Source organism: Oncorhynchus nerka, unplaced genomic scaffold (genome assembly GCF_034236695.1).
Source record: "Oncorhynchus nerka isolate Pitt River unplaced genomic scaffold, Oner_Uvic_2.0 unplaced_scaffold_836, whole genome shotgun sequence".
NCBI classification, from domain to species: Eukaryota; Metazoa; Chordata; class Actinopteri; order Salmoniformes; family Salmonidae; genus Oncorhynchus; species Oncorhynchus nerka.
In genome coordinates, this window is record NW_027040435.1 from 302,749 (window position 1) to 312,505 (window position 9,757).

General features: G+C 39.7%; 1 long non-coding RNA gene across 1 annotated transcript in view; it reads left to right on the forward strand.

Annotated features, from left to right (window-relative positions):
- The window catches only part of LOC135571032 (uncharacterized), a 9,949-nt gene extending 6,730 nt beyond the window's left edge, over positions 1 to 3,219 (forward strand). The window contains exon 3 of the long non-coding RNA XR_010463627.1: positions 3,184 to 3,219. This is a non-coding gene — a long non-coding RNA (uncharacterized LOC135571032). The remainder of the gene's footprint in view (positions 1 to 3,183) is intronic.
- Positions 3,220 to 9,757: the final 6,538 nt, after the last annotated feature.

Below are 9,757 nucleotides of genomic sequence, written 5' to 3' on the forward strand. Positions count from 1 at the left end.
CTATTCACAGACTATCTACTGACTATTCACAGACTATCTACTGACTATCTACTGACTATTCACAGACTATCTACAGACTATCTACTGACTATCTACTGACTATCTACTGACTATTCACAGACTATCTACTGACTATCTACTGACTATTCACAGACTATCTACTGACTATTCACAGACTATCTACTGACTATTCACAGACTATCTACTGACTATTCACAGACTATCTACTGACTATTCACAGACTATCTACTGACTATCTACTGACTATTCACAGACTATCTACTGACTATCTACTGACTATTCACAGACTATCTACTGACTATTCAATAACTATCTACTGACTATGTGATGACTATTCAATAACTATCTACTGACTATTCAATAACTATCTACTGACTATGTGATGACTATTCAATAACTATCTACTGACTATTCAATAACTATCTACTGACTATGTGATGACTATTCAATAACTATCTACTGACTATTCAATAACTATCTACTGACTATGTGATGACTATTCAATAACTATCTACTGACTATTCACTAACTATCTACTGACTATTCAATAACTATCTACTGACTATTCAATAACTATCTACTGACTATTCAATAACTATCTACTGACTATGTGATGACTATTCAATAACTATCTACTGACTATTCAATAACTATCTACTGACTATTCAATAACTATCTACTGACTATGTGATGACTATTCACAGACTATCTACTGACTATTCACAGACTATCTACTGACTATTCACAGACTATCTACTGACTATTCACAGACTATCTACTGACTATTCACAGACTATCTACTGACTATTCACAGACTATCTACTGACTATTCACAGACTATCTACTGACTATTCAATAACTATCTACTGACTATTCACAGACTATCTACTGACTATTCAATAACTATCTACTGACTATTCACAGACTATCTACTGACTATTCACAGACTATCTACTGACTATTCAATAACTATCTACTGACTATTCACAGACTATCTACTGACTATTCAATAACTATCTACTGACTATTCACAGACTATCTACTGACTATTCACAGACTATCTACTGACTATTCAATAACTATCTACTGACTATTCACAGACTATCTACTGACTATCTACTGACTATTCACAGACTATCTACTGACTATTCACAGACTATCTACTGACTATTCACAGACTATCTACTGACTATTCACAGACTATCTACTGACTATCTACTGACTATCTACTGACTATTCACAGACTATCTACTGACTATTCACAGACTATCTACTGACTATCTACTGACTATTCACAGACTATCTACAGACTATCTACTGACTATCTACTGACTATCTACTGACTATTCACAGACTATCTACTGACTATCTACTGACTATTCACAGACTATCTACTGACTATTCACAGACTATCTACTGACTATCTACTGACTATTCACAGACTATCTACTGACTATCTACTGACTATTCACAGACTATCTACTGACTATTCACAGACTATCTACTGACTATCTACTGACTATTCACAGACTATCTACTGACTATCTACTGACTATTCAATAACTATCTACTGACTATGTGATGACTATTCAATAACTATCTACTGACTATTCACTAACTATCTACTGACTATTCACTAACTATCTACTGACTATTCACTAACTATCTACTGACTATTCAATAACTATCTACTGACTATTCAATAACTATCTACTGACTATGTGATGACTATTCAATAACTATCTACTGACTATTCAATAACTATCTACTGACTATTCACTAACTATCTACTGACTATTCAATAACTATCTACTGACTATTCACTAACTATCTACTGACTATGTGATGACTATTCAATAACTATCTACTGACTATTCAATAACTATCTACTGACTATTCACTAACTATCTACTGACTATTCAATAACTATCTACTGACTATTCAATAACTATCTACTGACTATTCAATAACTATCTACTGACTATGTGATGACTATTCAATAACTATCTACTGACTATTCAATAACTATCTACTGGCTATGTGATGACTATAAACTGACTATAAACTGACTATAAAATGACTATAAACTGACTATAAACCGACTATAAAATGACTATAAACTGACTAAACTGACTATAAAATGACTATTCACTTAGTATACCCAACCTATCCACTGACTATAAACTGACTATAAAATGACTATTCACTTAGTATACCCAACCTATCCACTGACTATAAACTGACTATAAACTGACTATCAACTGACCACTGACTGACCGGTCATGTTGTCATGTAGATAATGGAGGATTCATGTTTTCTCTGACAGCATCTGTCAGAATGCCAGAAAGCAGTGGGCCTCCCGAGTGGTGCCGTGGTCCAAGTAGCTGTGCCACTAGAGATCCTGGTTCGAGCCCAGGCTCTGTCACAGCCGCCTGCGACCGGGAGACCCATGGGGAGGCACACAATTGGCCCAGTGTCGTCCGGGTTAGAGGAGGGTTTGGCCGGCACTGATGTCCTTGTCCCATCGCGCTCTAGCGACTCCTGTGGCCGGGTGCAGTGCACACTGACATGGTCGCCAGGTGCAGGGTGTTTCCTCCAACACATTGGTGTGGCTGGGTGCAGTGCACACTGACATGGTCGCCAGGTGCAGGGTGTTTCCTCCAACACATTGGTGTGTCTGGCTTGTCAAGAAGCAGTGTGGCTTGGTTGGGTTGTATTTTGGAGGACGCACAGCCCTCGACCTTCGCCTCTCCCGAGTCCGTACGGGAGTTGCAGCGATGAGACAAGACTGTAACTACCAATTGCATATCACAAAATTGGGGAGAAAAAGGGTAAACAACATTTTATATATATATATAAATATAAAAAACAAAGCCAGAAAGCCAAATGAAGGGTTCACAGTTGAAGTCTTCATCTTTGAAATATGGATGAGCTGAAGTGAGCTGAGGTGCATGACATCTCCCAAGACTGTTTCTTCACCCTTGAATGACTACAGAACATAGTGAAGATGAGCTCCAGTTCTCTCATCTATACCTTGTTTAGAGAATATCAACTCTTTATAGTAGGATTTCACAACTTCTTTTAGCCGAACCATTAATACAAATATAAGTGATGTTTGGATACATCCCTGTTGCTAAGCGTTCTCCTCTCTTCTCTCTCCAGGAGCCTATGGAGTGGTTCTGAAGTGCAGGCACAAGGTAAGACCAGGACGGCATCAGTGTCACACAGTTGATTCTTCAGGAAGTCTTATGTGAAATGCACAGTAACATTTGACCCTTCATCCTTAAGGTATACGTGCTTATAACAGGTTCTCTTCATCCTTAAGGTATACATGCTTATAACAGGTTCCATCCTTAAGGTATACATGCTTATAACAGGTTCCATCCTTAAGGTATACATGCTTATAACAGGTTCTCTTCATCCTTAAGGTATACATGCTTATAACAGGTTCTCTTCATCCTTAAGGTATACATGCTAATAACAGGTTCTCTTCATCCTTAAGGTATACATGCTTATAACAGGTTCTCTTCATCCTTAAGGTATACATGCTAATAACAGGTTCTCTTCATCCTTAAGGTATACATGCTAATAACAGGTTCTCTTCATCCTTAAGGTATACATGCTAATAACAGGTTCTCTCTTCATCCTTAAGGTATACATGCTTATAACAGGTTCTCTTCATCCTTAAGGTATACATGCTAATAACAGGTTCTCTTCATCCTTAAGGTATACATGCTTATAACAGGTTCTCTTCATCCTTAAGGTATACATGCTAATAACAGGTTCTCTTCATCCTTAAGGTATACATGCTAATAACAGGTTCCATCCTTAAGGTATACATGCTTATAACAGGTTCCATCCTTAAGGTATACATGCTAATAACAGGTTCTCTTCATCCTTAAGGTATACATGCTTATAACAGGTTCCATCCTTAAGGTATACATGCTTATAACAGGTTCCATCCTTAAGGTATACATGCTTATAACAGGTTCCATCCTTAAGGTATACATGCTTATAACAGGTTCTCTTCATCCTTAAGGTATACATGCTAATAACAGGTTCCATCCTTAAGGTATACATGCTAATAACAGGTTCCATCCTTAAGGTATACATGCTAATAACAGGTTCCATCCTTAAGGTATACATGCTAATAACAGGTTCCATCCTTAAGGTATACATGCTAATAACAGGTTCCATCCTTAAGGTATACATGCTTATAACAGGTTCTCTTCATCCTTAAGGTATACATGCTAATAACAGGTTCCATCCTTAAGGTATACATGCTAATAACAGGTTCTCTTCATCCTTAAGGTATACATGCTAATAACAGGTTCCATCCTTAAGGTATACATGCTAATAACAGGTTCCATCCTTAAGGTATACATGCTTATAACAGGTTCCATCCTTAAGGTATACATGCTAATAACAGGTTCCATCCTTAAGGTATACATGCTAATAACAGGTTCCATCCTTAAGGTATACATGCTAATAACAGGTTCCATCCTTAAGGTATACATGCTAATAACAGGTTCCATCCTTAAGGTATACATGCTAATAACAGGTTCCATCCTTAAGGTATACATGCTAATAACAGGTTCCATCCTTAAGGTATACATGCTTATAACAGGTTCCATCCTTAAGGTATACATGCTAATAACAGGTTCCATCCTTAAGGTATACATGCTAATAACAGGTTCCATCCTTAAGGTATACATGCTAATAACAGGTTCCATCCTTAAGGTATACATGCTAATAACAGGTTCCATCCTTAAGGTATACATGCTAATAACAGGTTCCATCCTTAAGGTATACATGCTAATAACAGGTTCCATCCTTAAGGTATACATGCTAATAACAGGTTCCATCCTTAAGGTATACATGCTAATAACAGGTTCCATCCTTAAGGTATACATGCTAATAACAGGTTCCATCCTTAAGGTATACATGCTAATAACAGGTTCCATCCTTAAGGTATACATGCTAATAACAGGTTCCATCCTTAAGGTATACATGCTAATAACAGGTTCCATCCTTAAGGTATACATGCTAATAACAGGTTCCATCCTTAAGGTATACATGCTAATAACAGGTTCCATCCTTAAGGTATACATGCTAATAACAGGTTCCATCCTTAAGGTATACATGCTAATAACAGGTTCCATCCTTAAGGTATACAATCATTTTAATCCAGATAATATCCTGTTGCTGGAGGTTTATATTCCTGATGTAGCAAACTGGCTCAAATTGAAGTCCTACATCTGTAGCCTACCATGACTATATCCAACCCTACTTGTTACCACCATCATGTGTCCCAGTGGTTTGCAAACTTTTTAACCCGCAACCCCCAAAATGGTGTGGTACAAAACTTGCGACCCCGCGCGCACACACACATGCACGTGTGGAAACATGTGAACATGCGCGCACAATCGCTGCGCAAATGTAGCCTGTCATTACAGACTTAATAGGTGATGCATTTTCAAAATGCAAGACGGGCTACAGAAATAAACTGCATCCTGTACCTGCATTTGGAGCTGAAAGTCATTCATGTTAGCAGCAAATATCAACTAGGGCTGTATCATGTCACTTCTCTAGAGTCTAGTGCAGAATCAACTAGGGATATATCATGTCACTTCTCTAGAGTCTAGAGCAGAATCAACTAGGGATATATCATGTCACTTCTCTAGAGTCTAGTGCAGAATCAACTAGGGATATATCATGCCACTTCTCTAGAGTCTAGAGCAGAATCAACTAGGGATATATCATGTCACTTCTCTAGAGTCTAGTGCAGAATCAACTAGGGATATATCATGTCACTTCTCTAGAGTCCAGAGCAGAATCAACTAGGGATATATCATGTCACTTCTCTAGAGTCCAGAGCAGAATCAACTAGGGATATATCATGTCACTTCTCTAGAGTCTAGAGCAGAATCAACTAGGGATATATCATGCCACTTCTCTAGAGTCTAGAGCAGAATCAACTAGGGATATATCATGTCACTTCTCTAGAGTCTAGAGCAGAATCAACTAGGGATATATCATGTCACTTCTCTAGAGTCCAGAGCAGAATCAACTAGGGATATATCATGTCACTTCTCTAGAGTCCAGAGCAGAATCAACTAGGGATATATCATGTCACTTCTCTAGAGTCTAGAGCAGAATCAACTAGGGATATATCATGTCACTTCTATAGAGTCTAGAGCTGAATCAACTAGGGATATATCATGTCACTTCTCTAGAGTCTAGAGCAGAATCAACTAGGGATATATCATGTCACTTCTCTAGAGTCTAGAGCAGAATCAACTAGGGATATATCATGTCACTTCTCTAGAGTCCAGAGCAGAATCAACTAGGGATATATCATGTCACTTCTCTAGAGTCCAGAGCAGAATCTACTAGGGATATATCATGTCACTTCTCTAGAGTCTAGAGCAGAATCAACTAGGGATATATCATGTCACTTCTCTAGAGTCCAGAGCAGAATCAACTAGGGATATATCATGTCACTTCTCTAGAGTCCAGAGGTAGCTAAATAATTCAGCCTACTTGTAGTGGAGGTTGCAGGATCAGATGGAAAGCATATTCTGTCTGCAGTACTTTGGATGGCAGCCTGCTTGCTGTTCTTCCTCACAATTAGGCATCTTCGTTCTGTAATATTGAAGGCAGTGCGATGTTACAGCTATATTTAGACATCTAGCCAGAAGCAACCCAAACTAGGCCTATCTGAACTATGACCATGATCAATAAAATCGCCAGGTAGACTACTGTTCTGGCAAAGATGAGTCACTCTTTTATATGATAGACTCAGTCCTAGTTTAAAAACTGGAGGAAATGAAACAAAATATTGGTCGCTACCCACTGGGCACAGTTTAAGGTCTAAAATAAAACAATTGATTAAATAGTTGTTTTTTCTCATCAATCTACCCACAGTATCCCATAATGACAAAGCAAATACAGATTTTTAGACATTTTTGCAAATGTATAAAAAAAAAAAAACGGAAATATCACATTTACATAGGTATTCAGACCCTTTACTCTTTGGCAGTGATTACAGCCTTGAGTCTTCTTGGATATGACGCTACAAGCTTGGCACACCTGTCCTTGGGGAGATTCTCCCATTCTTCTCTGCAGATCCTCTCAAGCTCTGTCAGGGTGGTTTGGGAGCGTCGCTGCACAGCTATTTTCAGGATTCTCCAGACATGTTGCATCAGGTTCAAGTCCGGCTCTGGCTGGGCCAATCAAGGACATTCAGAGACTTGTCCCTAAGCCACTCCTGCGTTGTCTTGGCTGTGTGCTTAGGGTCGTTGTCCTGTTGGAAGGTGAACCTTCGACTCTGTATGAGATCCTGAACGCTCCTGAGCAGGTTTTCATGAAGGATCTCTCTGTACATTGCTCCGTTCATCTTTCCTCGATCCTGACTAGTCTCCCAGTCCCTGCCGCTGAAAAACATCCCCACAGCGTGATGCTGCCACCACCATACTTAACCGTAGGGATGGTAATGGCCAGGTGATGAGCGGTGCCTGGTTTCCTCCACACATGACGCTTGGCACTCAGGGCAAAGAGTTCAATCTTGGTTTCATCAGACCATAAAATCTTGTTTCCCATGGTCTGAGAGTCCTTTAGGTGCCTTTTGCCAAACTCCAAGCGGGTTGGCGTGTGCTTTTACTGAGTGGCTTCCATCTGGTCACTCTACTATAAAGACCTGATTGGTGGAGTGCTGCAGAGATGGTTGTCCTTCTGGAAGATTCTCCCATCTCCACAGAGGAACTCTGGAGCTCTGTCAGAGTGACCATCGGGTTCTTGGTCACCTCCCTGACCAAGGCCCTTCTCCCCCCAATTGCTGGGCCTTGTTTGGCAGGGCGGCCAGCTCTAGGAAAAGTTTTGGTGGTTCCAAACTTCTTCCATTTAAGAATGATGGAGGCCATTGGGTTCTTGGGGACCTTCAATGCTTCCCCAGATCTGTGCCTCTACACGATCCTGCCTCAGAGCTCTACGGACAATTCCTTTGACCTCATGGCTTGGTTTTTGCTCTGACATGCACTGTCAACAGTGCAGTGTGTGCGTTTCCAAATCATGTCCAATCAATTGAATTTACCACAGGTGGACTCCAATCAAGTTGTAGAAACATCTCAAGGATGATCATTGGAAACTGGAAGCACCTGAGCTCAATTTCGAGTCTCATAGCAAAGGGTCTGAATACTTGTGTAAATAAGGTATTTCAGTTTTTATGTTTTATACATTTGTAAAAATATATATATATTTTTTTAAGTAAAAAAATCTGCTTTGTCATTATGGAGTATTGTGTATAGATTGTTGAGGATTTTTAAATATTTTTTAAATGTAATCCATTTTAAGTGAAAGGGTCTGAATACTGTCTGAATGCACTTTGTGCCCGTTACAGTATGTGGGATCTGATGAAAGGACGTCATGTTTTTAAACGAGATTAAGCCTGCAGAGATCCATAGACAGGCAGAATCTGATACTCGGGGCTGTTCTATTTCTTTGATGGAATGTGTGGTGTGCAATAAGTACACTTTTGGTCATTGTATTCATGGGGACATATTTTGATGTGATACGTGTTCATGGTTACCCATGAAATGTCATTTCACCAGTGTTGGCTACACCTGATGATTAGGCCCTAACATAAAGCCCCGTGTAGTTTGGAACAATAGGATCAACTTACTGATTCACTACATGGAAATCATGTTGAACAAAAACCTTCTAGTTTATTGATAGTTGTCTCGGGCAGGGCAGAGCAACATAACCTTCTAGTTTATTGATAGTTGTCTCGGGCAGGGCAGAGCAACATAACCTTCTAGTTTATTGATAGTTGTCTTGGGCAGAGCAACATAACCTTCTAGTTTATTGATAGTTGTCTTGGGCAGAGCAACATAACCTTCTAGTTTATTGATAGTTGTCTTGGGCATAGCAACATAACCTTCTAGTTTATTGATAGTTGTCTTGGGCACAGCAACATAACCTTCTAGTTTATTGATAGTTGTCTTGGGCACAGCAACATAACCTTCTAGTTTATTGATAGTTGTCTTGGGCACAGCAACATAACCTTCTAGTTTATTGATAGTTGTCTTGGACACAGCAACATAACCTTCTAGTTTATTGATAGTTGTCTTGGGCACAGCAACATAACCTTCTAGTTTATTGATAGTTGTCCTGGGCACAGCAACATAACCTTCTAGTTTATTGATAGTTGTCTTGGGCACAGCAACATAACCTTCTAGTTTATTGATAGTTGTCCTGGGCACAGCAACATAACCTTCTAGTTTATTGATAGTTGTCCTGGGCACAGCAACATAACCTTCTAGTTTATTGATAGTTGTCCTGGGCAGGGCAGAGCAACAGAAACGTGTAGTGTATTGATGTGGTCCTGGGCAGAACAACAGAAACGTGTAGTGTATTGATGTGGTCCTGGGCAGGGCAGAGCAACAGAAACGTGTAGTGTATTGATGTGGTCCTGGGCAGGGCAGAGCAACAGAAACGTGTAGTGTATTGATGTGGTCCTGGGCAGGGCAGAACAACAGAAACGTGTAGTGTATTGATGTGGTCCTGGGCAGAGCAGAGCAACAGAAACGTGTAGTGTATTGATGTGGTCCTGGGCAGGGCAGAGCAACAGAAACGTGTAGTGTATTGATGTGGTCCTGGGCAGGGCAGAACAACAGAAACGTGTAGTGTATTGATGTGGTCCTGGGCAGGGCAGAGCAACAGAAACGTGTAGTGTATT